Genomic DNA, 13,825 nt, shown 5'->3' on the forward strand with positions numbered 1-13,825 from the left:
TAATGATTTCAATGTCCGAATAATGTTAGGTTCATCAAAGGGGTTGGGAAGTGTTATCTCTTTTTCTATTTATCTTTAGTTTTCATGTAGAATTGATATTTACTTTATGTATTTGGTCAAATTTACCAGTGAGGTCATCTGGGCCTGGAATTTGTGTCATAAGAATGTTTCTAAATATGAATTCAGTTACTTTAATACATGTAGGCTTCTAGTTATCAGTTTCTTCAGTGATTCCTGGTGGTTAGTGTCTTTTAAGTGTCCATTTCATCTAAGTTGACAAATTTTTGGTCAAATATCATTTGTGATGTGATATTCCTTTCTTATTCATTGAATGTCTTTACAATCTGTAATGATGTAGCATTTGTTTTTCATTCCTGATATTGCTAATTTGCATCTTCTCTATTTTTTCCCTTTTAAGGATGGCTTGAGGTTATTTTTAACATAAGTTTTTTAAAGTTTATTTTTAAAGAAGTTTTCGATTACAGAAAAGTAACATCAAAAACATAGGGGATTCCCATATACCCTACCCCCTCTCCCTCTCACATTTTCCCCTATTAATAACATCATACATGAGTATGGTACGTTTGTTACAATTGATGAACCAATATTGACACATTGCTACTAACCATGGTCTACAGTTTACACTATGGTTTACACTTTGCAGCGTACAATTTTATAGGTTTTGACACATGTATTATGACCTGTATCCATCATTACAAAGTCATGCAGAACAATTCCAGTGTCCTAAAAATGCCCTATATATTACCTATTCTTTCTTCCCTGACTAAGCAGCACCTCTGGCAACCACTATCTTTAGATCAATATTACAAGTTCTTCCATTACTACAATAATAATAAGTGTACTTTGATCCATACCATGGTTGCGTTCCCTCCATATGTTTATTCATTCCTCAATCTTGAGGATTTTGGGATGGCAATGCCCGCTCTGCTTTAGATTGAGAAGGGATTTAGATTTCATGGGGCAGAAGAAACTGTTTTGTTTGTGATTGTAGATAACTCTCTGTTTTCTGGGATGGAGGTTGTCCATCATCATCATTTTGTTAGTTGTCCTGTGTGAGTTCGATAAACTGGAGAGTAGATGTTGTCTGCAACTCTGCTGAGATTCAGGGTTTAACCAGCATATGAACAGAGAAAAGATTTAAGTCTCTGGGACATATATATATAATGTGTATAGTGATAATTATAGGTTCAGAGAAAAGGGATAGAAGACTAATGTGTGAGGAAATTATAAATGAATCTAACTTTGTTACATGGGGAATAGATTAATATATATTCCAAGGTATGGCCCACTGATAGGGTGCTGATTTCATGAAGTTACATGCTTTGCCTATAGTGTTCAGAGGTTTCCAGAGACCTTAGGTGCAAGCACTCCAGTGAGGCTTTGTTTACTATGTCAATTAGTGAGATCTACCTGAAACATGCATGACTGTAACCTCTGGAATAACCTTCCAACTCACTTTGAAACCTCCTGGCTGTAAAAACTCATCTGTATTTAGAATTTCCCCTTGGTCAAGGTCTTTTTCTATTACATCACTGATTAGCACTTGGTAATAATCCCTCAGTGCCAGAGAGTCTCATCCCTGGGAGTCATGTCCCATGTTGGGTGGAAGGTAGTGAGTTTATTTGCTAAGTTTGGCTTACAGAGAGGCACATTAGAGCAACAAAAGTTTTTAATTTTGAAGATGTCACATTTATCTATTTTTTCCTTTTGTTGCTCATGTTTTGGGTCTAAAGTGTATGAAACCATTTCTTACTACCAGATTTCATAGATACTTCCCTACATTATCTTCTGGAGCTTTATGGGCTTGGAGCTTATATTTTGGTCTTCAATTCATTTTGATTTAATTTTTCATAGGGCATGAGATGATGATCCTCTTTCATTCTTTTGGATATGGATATCCAGTTTTCCAAGAATCATTTGTTGAGGAGACTATTTGTTCCAGTTGAGTGGGTTTGATTATCTTTTTGAATGTGTTGGCTGAATATGTGTAGGTCTATATTTAGTTCTATTGGTTGCTATGTCTATCTTTGTGTCAATACCATGTAGTTTTGTCCATTGTAGCTTTGAAATATGCTTTAAAGTCAGTTTGGTTGGTGTTTTGAATCAGATTTTTGCTTCATTGATTTTCTCAAAATTTTTTCTTGTTTTCCATTTCTTTGATCTCTTCTTTATTTCCTTATACTGCTTACATTAGGTTTCATTTGCTCTTTTGTTGGTAATTTTTATATAGAAGTTTAAGTCAGTGATTTGAAACCTTCATTCCTTTTCAACATAAGCAAGTAATGTTACAAATTTCTCTCTAACTACTGCTTATCTGAATCACAAAACTTGGTTATGTTATATATTTACCTTTAATCAATGCCTTTTAACTATCTTTAAGTATCTTTGTGGTTTATTCTTGAACCTACGAGTTATTTAGTAGTATTTATTTAATTTCATATATTTGAGATATTCCACATACATTTCGACTTTCTGGTTACTGGCTAACTCCTTTTGTCCAGAGAATATACTCTGTATATTTTCAATCTCTTTAAATTTATTTACACATTTTGACCTAGAATGTTATCTAATTTGGTTAATTATACAATTGTCCATGAAAAGAATATATATTCCGCTGTTATTTTCCTGTGCTCTAATAATGTTAATTAGGTCAAGTTTCTTGATGCTATTGATCAATTCTTTAATATTCTTGAATTTTCAACTACTTGTTTAAACAATTATTGTGAGAGCAGATAGATAAATCTGAAGATAATTGTGGGCTTCCCTATTTTTTCTTTCAATTTTATCAGTTTTTGCATGTTTTTCAGTGTTCTTTTATTAGGGATATCTATTGCTGATTGTTTCATCCTCTTTGTGAATTTATACCTTTATTGTTATGAAATGGCTTTCTTTGTCCCTGGTAATTTTCCTTTTCTTAACTCAACTTTAATTATTAATATAGATTCTTCAGATTTCTTTTGATTAGTTTTATTGCAGTAAGTCTTTTTCTATTTCTTTACTTTCACTTTATCTTTGTTTTTATATTTAAGTGACAATATGTATCATATAATTGAGTTTTACTTTCTTAAATCTAATCTGACAATTTTGTCTTTTAATTAGAATTTGATTATATATATATGCAATTAAATTATTGGTTTGGATGGATTTAAACTACCTTTATGCTATTTATTATATATTTGCATGATCTTTTTTCTTGTTACTTCCTTTTTTTGTATTTATTGAGCATTTTCTATGATTTTATCTCTACTATTTGTTTGTCAGTCAACCTGCTTTTTATTTCTTAGTTTCTTACGGTTTTACAGTATAAAACTTTTAAGTTTATTACAGTCAATCCACAAGTTATATTAAAACAAATCACTTAACATATAAACACACCTTGCAAGAGTATACTTTTATTTCCCTTTTCTTGACTTCATGTTATTATTTATATGCATTATACTTTTATACATGTTATAAACTCCACAAATTAACATGCTTTGTTTTAGGTAGTCAATTATCTTTGAACAATTTTTTAAAATTAGAAAAATATCTCATATTTCCCACAAACTTGAATACTTTTATATCCCTTGTGTCAATCCAAAGTTCCATCTGCTAGCATATCACTTTTGTCAGAAGAACTTCCTTTAATATTTCTTATACTGCATGTCTGTTGGCAAAAAAGTTATCTCAGCTTTCCTTGGTTTGAAAAGATTTTGCTTTTCATTTTAAAGTGCATTTTAATTAGATAGAGAATTCTAGGTTGATGATTTGCTTTCAGCTATTTAATTATGTTGTTTCATTCTCTTTTGATTCTCATGGTTTCTTACAATCTGCTGTAATTTTCACTTTTTTTTCTTTGTAAGTAATGTGCTTTTCTCTCTGACTGCTTTTATATTTTCTCTTTATAATTGCCTTGCAGCAATTTGATTATGATGTGTATAGGTATGGTGCTATATATGTTCCTTCTGCTTTTCATTTGTTGATTCTTTTGGATTTTTGAGCATATAGTTTTCTACAAATTTTGAAAAGATTCAGACCCTATGCTTAAAATATATATATTTTTCTTCTGGCCAGCCTTGTGCTTGGATTTCAAATAAATGCACATTATAGTTGTCTTGATAATGTTCCAGGCTCACTGAATCCTGTTTAACTTTTTTCAGACTTTTAAAAATATGTATGCTTTATTTTGGATAGTTTCTATTACTACATCTGTAGCTCACTCATTTTTATTTTGGCAGTGTCTAATTCAGTGTATTTTATGTTTTAGATATTGTAGTGTATTTTTATATCTAGAAATTCTATTTTTATCTCTTTGAATCTCCTATTTCTCTTACCATCATGTTTGTGTTTCTCCTACCTTCTTGAACATATTGAGTATATTTTATTACCCGTGTTATGTTTCTTGAATTCAAATTCAGTTTTTTTTTAAGATTTTTTATTTTCCCACTTTCCCCTCCTCCCATTCTGCTGTTTTTGCTGTCTGTGTTGTCTTCTCTTCTCATTTTTTCTCCTCTAGGATTCACTGGCATCTGATCCTGGAGACCTCTAATGTGGAGAGAGGTTCCCTGTTAATTGTGCCACCTCAGTTCCTGGTCTTTGCTGTGCTTCACCTTGACTCTCCTCTTGGCTCTCCTTTGATGTGTCATCATCTTTCTGCGTGACTCCCTTGCATGGACACTGGCTCACCATGCAGGCACTTGCATGGGCACTGGCATGCTGCACAGGCGTGTTTTCTTTTCTTTTTCACCAGGAGGCCCCAGGGATCAAACCTGGGTCCTCCCATATGGTATGTGGAAACTCTAGCACTTGAGCCACATCCACTTCCCCAAATTCAGTTTTTACGTTATAAGTCTGATTTTATTAATTGATTTTTCTTTGGGTTATAGTTATACTTTCCTACTGCTTTGTAAGCCTGCTAATTTTTATTAGATGTTAGACATTGTGATTTTTCATCATTGGATGCTAATTGCTTTGCATTTCTTTATATCAAGTTTATATCATGTTTTACCTTAGAATAAGTTTGATTATTTCAAGTTTGAAAAAGTATTATGGACTGTATAATTTAAAAATATAATTTATAATATCATGGCAGAAAAACCTTTATTTTGAAACTGATTTAATACCACTTTAGGGCAACATATTCAGAGAATTTGACCCATTGACACATGTATTGCAAGTTTTCTCTACTCTGACTGTTTGGGAAAGGCATATTTCTTAGCTCTCTGTGAACTCCAGACATGATTCAACTTACCTTTTCTGAAGGTTCTTTCCCTGATCTTGGGTAAATCTCACACATATACAGGACATACTCAATGAAAGTCTTGATAAGAATCCTCTGCAGATATCTAAAGTTCTTTCACGGAATAGCTCCCTTTTTTCTGGTACTCTGCCCTGCAAATTCTATTTACCCTGTCCTCCTTGAACTCCAATTTCTATGTCCTCAACTTGTGAAACTTCCAGGCAATATTTTAGTTTCCCCTCATTGTGTTATAAACTGGAATGTGCCTCTAGTGGTAATCTGGGGTAATCATAGTATTTACCTCACAATCCTACACTGTCTGATAACCAATATCTTGTTCTCCTTTTTTCTTTTTCTTTTTTTAATTTGCTTAGTTTTCTAGTTGTAAAAGTTAATTCCCATAGCAGTTACTCCTTCATGGCACAAAGTGGATGTCATATGTACACATTTTAATGAGATCATATTATACATGCTATCTTGTAGACTGTTTGTTTTTCTAATTACTGTGAACTTTTCCCTAGGACATTAAACAATATTTAACAATCCAATTTAAAATGTGGCAGAGTAGCAGATGGCCTTATTCAATCAATACTTTACAGCTGAACATATAAGTAATTTCATTACCAAACACTATGTCATATATATTTGTACATATTTTTTTTTTCTAAACAAAACAATCTCTGCCCATGGTCAGAGTGTGGTACTAGTGAAAAGAAATCATGCTATCTTTACCAGGGATTTTCTTTACAAGCAATTAGATTATTCAATTGGCTTGACTAAGACATTTGGAACATAGTCACATAATACATATTTGCAAAAATACATAGAAGTTGGCATTTTATCCAGTAAACATTATTTGTGAGACTCTTGAGCAAAGAATGCACAGTTCCATCGTTGATGTTATGGGAAAAGGAGGAAAATGCATGAAAATAAAATTATTTGATAATTTTTATTTTATTTTTTAAGACATGTTCTCATACCATAATTAATTCATTTCCATTTTCTTCACCTTCCTCATCTGCAACTAGTTTGTCTTAGAAACATTTTAAAAGAAACTTTTAAAATAGTGGTCCTGGTGATATTTTTGATAGTGCATACCTAGCAACAAAAATATCATAAGCACACACTTCTAATATATATATAGTATATTCATTCATAAATGTTATACATTGGTATAATGAATATATTTTGTTTATCATCACTTACACACATAAGAAAGATAAACTCCAGGATGAGAAATATATATATAGAGAGAGATAGCAATTCTAATATTTTCTTCTTAGAATTCTTAATTGGCTATCTTTGCATCTCTGAAATGTATCCACCTTGGAGACCATTACTCTAGCATATAAAATGGTATAAAATAAGTGAATGGCAGTCAAGATAAACAACTTGCTGAGTTGACTTTAGACCACTCAATCAGATCCAAGTTTATTCACATTTTATAGTTAAGAAAACTGAAGCTTAGATAGGTAATGAATTTTACTTAAGATTGCATATATGGTTTAGTAGATGATTCCAGGTCTAAATCTACTTCTATTCATTCTGAATCTAGTAAGCTTTCTTTTGTATCACTGGGCTCCACCATTTGAAAAATGTTGCTCTTTCCTCATATATATGGGTAAGATAATTAAGCAGCCTAAATTTAGGAATTTAATGTTATTGAATTAATAATATTCAATGATAATAATGCTAACCATATAGAATATGCAGGAGATGACATTTAATTCAATGTTTCTATATCATTTGCTCCTTATTATTTCTCTCATTTCAAGTACAGAAGGCAGTGTGGTCAGTGGGAATTAACTTTTTATTTTCAATTAATAAGAGAGACTTAAGGAAAAAGCAGGCTTGAAATGATGGCATGGAAATGAGTTGGGAGGAAGAAAGGTCTCTAGACCACTGAGGGACTACAGGAACCTTTAAGGGAGGTCCCAATTCTCAGCTCATATCTACCAAGTAATCATACAGAGCAGACAGTGAAAGACTGGACTAGATTCAGTCACTGACCTGGAGATGAAATTCTCCATTTTCCATTATCAACTCGGCCAGAATTCACTCCCCCTGGAGCCATACTTAACCAACTTGCTATCTCTCTCCATGTGTCTGGTTCATAAACACAGATTCAGGGATGGAGGTGCACACACCCAGCACTCTCCTCCCAAAGGGCAAACTGTTTTTGTACTGCATCAAGCAGAGTGCAGGAGCCAGAAATGGTTGTAGTAAATAAAATAACAATATTAAATCCTGTTTGCAGTCCTGTGAGTGATGGGTGAAAGGAGATAAGGAGAGAAGACGAAGAGTCAGAACTGAAATCTGCAGCCCACTGGCTATAGTAAAGTAAATACATTTTAGTGAGGTACAGTTTGGAGGCTGAGTTTAACAGTAGAACATGGTTTTGGTCCTACCATATATTGTGGCTAGATTTTTTGCACACCACTGTAACTTTACAGGCCTCAGTTGACACTAAAACATGGGAATGAAATTACTGAGGTCACCATAGAGTTGTTCTAGATATTAATTTGAGAATCAGATTGTTTAGTTAGCATTTATTAGTTACCTTCTATTCACTCTTTGGGGTCATAACTGAGCCACTTTTCCCTACCAGGGACTTTCCTTTACCTTCATCTAAAACAGGAGTTCTTAACCAAGGGTTAAGATTTCAAGGGGCCTGTGAATTTGAATTGAAAATTTAAAAAAAAAAATACATTTTTCTTGTAGGAACATGTTGGTGTGGATGTGATCTATTTATTAAACAATACACATTATAGTGTGGGCTTAGTAAGGGGTCCATGGTTTTCACCTGAATTGCAAAGGGGTCCATGCAACAAAAAAGGTTAACACCGTCTGATCTAAGGTGACCATTCCTTCCTTCAAGTTTCTTTGGAATAGCACTGGCCAATAGAAATATTGTTCTGAAGAAATGTGAACCCCAAATAAAACTTTAAAATTTCTAATAGTCACATTACAAAGGGTAAAATGAAATGGATGGAATTAATTACAATAACATTTTATTAAACCAAATATATCAAAATATCATCACCCCAACATGTAACCAATATAAAAATTAATAGAGCCATTTTGCATTCTCTTTTCTTACTCTGTCTTCAATGTCTGATGTGTATTTTATACTTAAAGCACATCTCAGTTCAGACCATCTGTGTTTCTTGATAGCCACATGTGAATAGCAACTACTATACTGGACAATGCTGTTCTAGATCTTTCTTGTTGGATAATCGTAAACATTGGGAAATACTGTAGGTATCATCTAATCAATTTGCATTTGCCACTGATTAAACTGAAGCTCATTTGCTTGTATGCTGCTTGTTTGATCACATTTTGAAAGGTGGTGCCATTTCCTTTGTCATTTGAAGCTTAGAACCTCAAGAATTCCTCATGCTCTCAGTGGTTAGGGTTCTCTGAAAACTTAAATTGAGGAGGGAGGAACAATGACTGATAGATGCTGTATATAAGGAAGGTAAGAGCCTGGCAAGTTATGTGAGTCCTCATTTATAAAGCAAATATAGTAAGAGCACTGACTGTATAACATTTTCTAAAGATGAAATAAGATAATGTATATAAAGTCTGTACAATGAGTAAGTGTTCAATAAATGATTTATATTATAATCAGTGAAATAATTCACATTATCTGAAACATGTGACCCATTTGGCCTGGAATTTATTTTCTTCCTCTACCCAAAGAATAAGATGCTTGAAGACAGGATATCTTACTGACCCTGGTAATCCTTGCACTTGACCCAGTTAAGTGCCTTATACTCCCTTGGCTCTTTGTTTTTTTGTTTTGTTTTTTAATTTTTAAATTTTTTTCTCTTTATTTTATTTTTTAATGTTACATTTAAAAAAATGAGGTCCCCATATACCCCCCACTCTTCTCACCCCACTCCTCCCACATCAACAACCTCTTTCATCATCATGGGATATTCATTGCATTTGGTGAATACATTTTGGAGCACTGCTGCATCACATGGATAATGGCTTACATTGTAGTTTACACTCTCCCCCAGACCACCCAGTGGGCCATGGCAGGACATACAATGTCCAGCATCTGTCCCTGCAGTACCACCCAGGACAACTCCAAGTCCTGAAAATGCCCCCATATCATATCTCTTCTTCCCTCTCCCTACCCTCAGCAGCTACCATGGCCACTTTCTCCACATCAATGCTACAATTTCTTCCATTACTAATCACAATAGTTCCATAGTAGAATATCAGTAAATTCACTCTAATCCATACTCTATTCCTCTATCCTGTGGGCCCTGGGACGATTATGTCCATTCCACCTCCATATCGAGAGGGGACTTAGATTCCACATGGATGATGGATGCAATTCTCTTGCTTGCAGTTGTAGGCACTCTTGGCTCCCTGGTGTGGTGGTTGACCTTCTTCACCTCCCTGTGACAGTCAGGTCCTGAGCCTCAGCAGACTTGCAACTCTTATCCTCTGGTTTATTGGACTTATCCCTTAGCTTTTTGAATTCTCTTCAAGGTTCATGTAATTCTTAAGAATTAAAAAAACATATATCATTATTTTAACCATTGCAGCATTCATATGTGGTAGGCAGGGCAAGTATCATCACCTTCATTTTTTATGATGAGAAAAACAAAGTACAAGGAGATATAGTTACTATTCCTCTGCCTTATTATAACAAGTTAAAGTGTGGCCAGAATTCAAACCCAAGTGGGTTTTAACTCCTCCTCCACCTCTTGAAGCATCATGCTAACACTTCTGGGGGCAAACTTGAAGTAAATAATGAATAAGGAAATGAAACTAGTAAACTGCCTTTCCTCTCTGAGTGCCCAAGGCACATTGGAAAAGCTACTTCTGAGAGCTAACCCGATAGGTGACAATGTTCCTCCTTTGTGTGGACTGGGTACTTTCTAAAGGTTACTCTTGGGTGGCAACAGCCAGGCAGCAACCCCAGGAACTCATCACAATACCAGCCCTGTTTCCCAAAGCCATCTTTGCTGATAGTGGCAGTTCAAATGTCAGATTGAAAATAGGAGGGAGTGTGGAGCATGATTTTACCTTTCGAGATCCTTGTAGCCCTGGTTCAGTGTACCACAAATCCTCAGTGAATGCGTGTAGAGACATCCACAGTCGTTCAGATAAATAAATCCAGGAAATGAATGGGCCAGACTAAGTTGCCACCCCAGTAACCTCCTTTCCACCATTCCCAATTTCAAAGTTGGAATGCAGTCAAATTCCAAGAGACTCCGTTGTTGCAGCATGAATGCAGGTGGGCCCAAGTGTCTAAGACCATTGCTCAGCCTACTGTATACAAAATTTATCAGGCTAACTAAGGCATGGAGGGTTGCACAGTTTAAATTGGATGAGGATAAAGATGGTTGTTAAAAAAATAATGTCAGCAACAAAAAAAAACAACATAAATTCAGCGACTCACCCATCCTCCTGTGGAAACACATTTAGCTCAAATCTCTAGACTAAACCAAAAATTTCCTAAAATCAGTCTCGACCAAATCTGTTAATTCAGAAATTTTGTAGTTATTATTGTGAGGAAAAGGTATCCTTGGATTTTTAAGCACAGAAGCCTTGGGAGGGATCTGCATTTCCCTATGTCTCCTCAGAGGCCTGCAGGAGAGGCCAGAACTACGGTCATTTCGTAGGCAGTGGAGGTCCACTGATCTTATATAAGGTAGACAGAAACTTCCCAGGAGACAGATGTTTGCGCAATGAATTCTGGGCACTGTCAGATAGGATCGCCACTTAGAGGAGTATTTGTTTGCAGAGGAGAAATGTAGTTCACATGCCACTAGAGACCTAGAGAGCAACAGAATATCAACGTAGCTCTCCAGGAGCACATTCAACCTGGTTTTAGCTTGTGATGAACAGGCATAACTATTCCAACTTGAAAATAATGCGTGCTGCAAGTGCTTGAAAAGGGGCTGGAAAACACCTTCCTGCCTCTTCCGAGCTCACAAACTGTGTTTTGTGACAAAAAGCAAGAGGAACAAGGAACTGGGCCTGATTTTAGCTCATGGATCAAGAAACTTTGCAGGAAGTTATGGCAATGGGAAATGAAGGGCCTAGCACATCAGTAAGATCGTATCTTGGCTCATGGTAGCGGGCCTGTCAGGGATTTGGAGAAGTAGCCAGAGCTAGAGCACGTGCAGGGCCTTTTTCCAGCTCCTATATGCATTTCGCCTTGCAGGTAATGTTGTTGTTATTGTTTTTAATTAGTGTGATTGTGGGGGAAAAGAAAGTACCTTCTCTCTTTCATATCCTTGGGTTCCCTAACTATAGATGACAAAAATTATAATTTTGAACATAGTAGGAGAATATTTTCCATTGTTTGACAGATTGTCATAAAACAGGTTAATGCCCCAAACAGAAAATATATTTTGAATACTCATTATGTGTTAGAACTTCTAATATTTTTACATGCAGAGAAAGAAGAAAAACAAGATTAGATTAGGTGTTAGTAGACATAGATATGTTGAGTTTTTCATTCACTTACCTGAGTTTTACTGAATGCTTCCAATGTTCTAGATGATGCCATAGGTTTCAGATTCTAATCCTGAATCTACCACTCACAAACTATGAAATCAAGACCATTTCCTGACCCTACCCTGAAAATGGTAGACCACATAATGAGTTTTTTATACACTGGGTTAAAAATTAGGTGTGTCAGGTAAATAGCTATATATTGATCTTCACTCAGTTCTTTAAACTAAATATTACTGGGCCCATTTTACAGAGGAAGGAAATGAGCCTCAAAACGCTGAAGCAAACTGGTCCAATTGAGCCAGTTAGTTAATTTCAGAGGTAGGATTTAAAACCAAGTTAGTCTGGCTCTAAGGAGTATGATTTTAACTACTATGTGAAAGTCTTTAAAAACACACAGAATTATTCTCCCATTATTATGGTATAGCTAAATTCATATATTACCCCCAACTAATATAAGGAATTTATGATCTTTGTGACTGCTTTTACCAGCCAGTTTTTAGAAGGTTGGATATGATCTGGTAGGATAGAAAGTGGATCTTTGTCATCCTTATGAACTTAGGTCCAGCTCCTCAGAGTAACATTCTCCGCCAAGCTTTTGTTGCTGTAGAGCTGAGACCCCGGCAGCAGACACGGTGCTGCACCTGGGCCTGACCTCTAGCTCCTGGTTGTGAATGGCAGGCCGCCATGCTGCAGTTAGGTTCCAAACACACACCAGAGTCCACGGACTCACTAACTGGCAGAGATGGAAGGGGCTTCCAAGGTATTTTAGTTCAATCTTCTCAAAACTGAGGCCCAGAGAGGTTAAATAATGTCTATAGGGTCACGTTGTTAAATGAGTGGAAAAGCCACAAGGAGACATGGGCTTCATGAATTCAGTTCTTGAGTTCTTTCTGTTTAAATGCTGATTTCATAGATTTCTCAAAATATTCATTAGAAATAGGTACCCATGTACTTTAAAGAAACCAATATGTTAAAACTCCTGATAGATATTGAGGCATGCGAATATGCTAATATAGGTTATTGCTAATTGCTGCTCAAAATCTTATTATTTTCAATACACAGATATCTGGATTATGCTCTGAAGTCTACTTGGGCCAGGGAAGGAGGCAATTAAAAATATTTCTCTCTTCCAATGCCTAATCACATTCATTTTCTCTTGCTTTCTCTGATGATTGGAAGTCTGGGCATGTAAAGTAAAAAAATTAGAATCAATGTTTTACTGCCTTTGGTAATTTTTAATAACATCATTAAAATATTTCCAAATTAACTATGATCACTGAATTGTAAAATGTGTAAGGTTCAACAAGATTTAAGAATCTTTCTGATAAAATGTTCTGGATTTCTGAGAAAATCCTGAGAATGATTTGGGAAAAATATTGTCTCTGTATGGAAGATGAAGATACACATTCAGTTAGGTTACTGAGAGCCACACAGCTAATGGTGAAGGTGAATGCCCCAAACTGCATCCAGTGCTTAACAGATGAAAGTCTTAAAAATAATTTAAAATTTTAAATGATTTGTCTATGTGTTTGCCTAGGAAGAACTAATGACCAGATGTGATTAAAGTCAAATGGGCTGCTGATATGGATATTTATTGTTTTTGTAGCCATTATCTCCTCTCCGTATTTCTGGTAATAACACTCCAATTTCCTTCAGAGGATCCACCATTTCCTTTTACCCCATCTGGTTCAGGTGATGTTGAGTTGTTCCCTGGTTTTAGAGCATCAGAGGACCACAATGGGGATTCAGCAAAGGTCAAAACATCTTATCGAAACCAATTGGACAAAATCTTAGGACTTTGTTTGACACTGCTGGGGGCAGTTAACTTTGGTGTTTGAGCTTTCCAAGGTCCTATGTGTGGAAAAAATCTGTCTGAGGGCTGAGCCAACTCAGACGGGCCAGAGCTGAGGGAGGGAAGACAAGTCCCGATGACACAGAGCCAAACCTGAAGTTCTTCCTCTGGGTGTTTCAATTACATGAAGCAACGGATTCCTTTTTATAGCTTCAGCCAGTTTCATATGAGTCCCTGTCATTTACAAGCAAGAGAGTACTAATTGATACACAAGTTTGATTAACTACTCTCTCTCAAAATCTGTCTGA

This window comes from Dasypus novemcinctus, chromosome 8, assembly GCF_030445035.2.
Source record: "Dasypus novemcinctus isolate mDasNov1 chromosome 8, mDasNov1.1.hap2, whole genome shotgun sequence".
Lineage (NCBI taxonomy): Eukaryota > Metazoa > Chordata > Mammalia > Cingulata > Dasypodidae > Dasypus > Dasypus novemcinctus.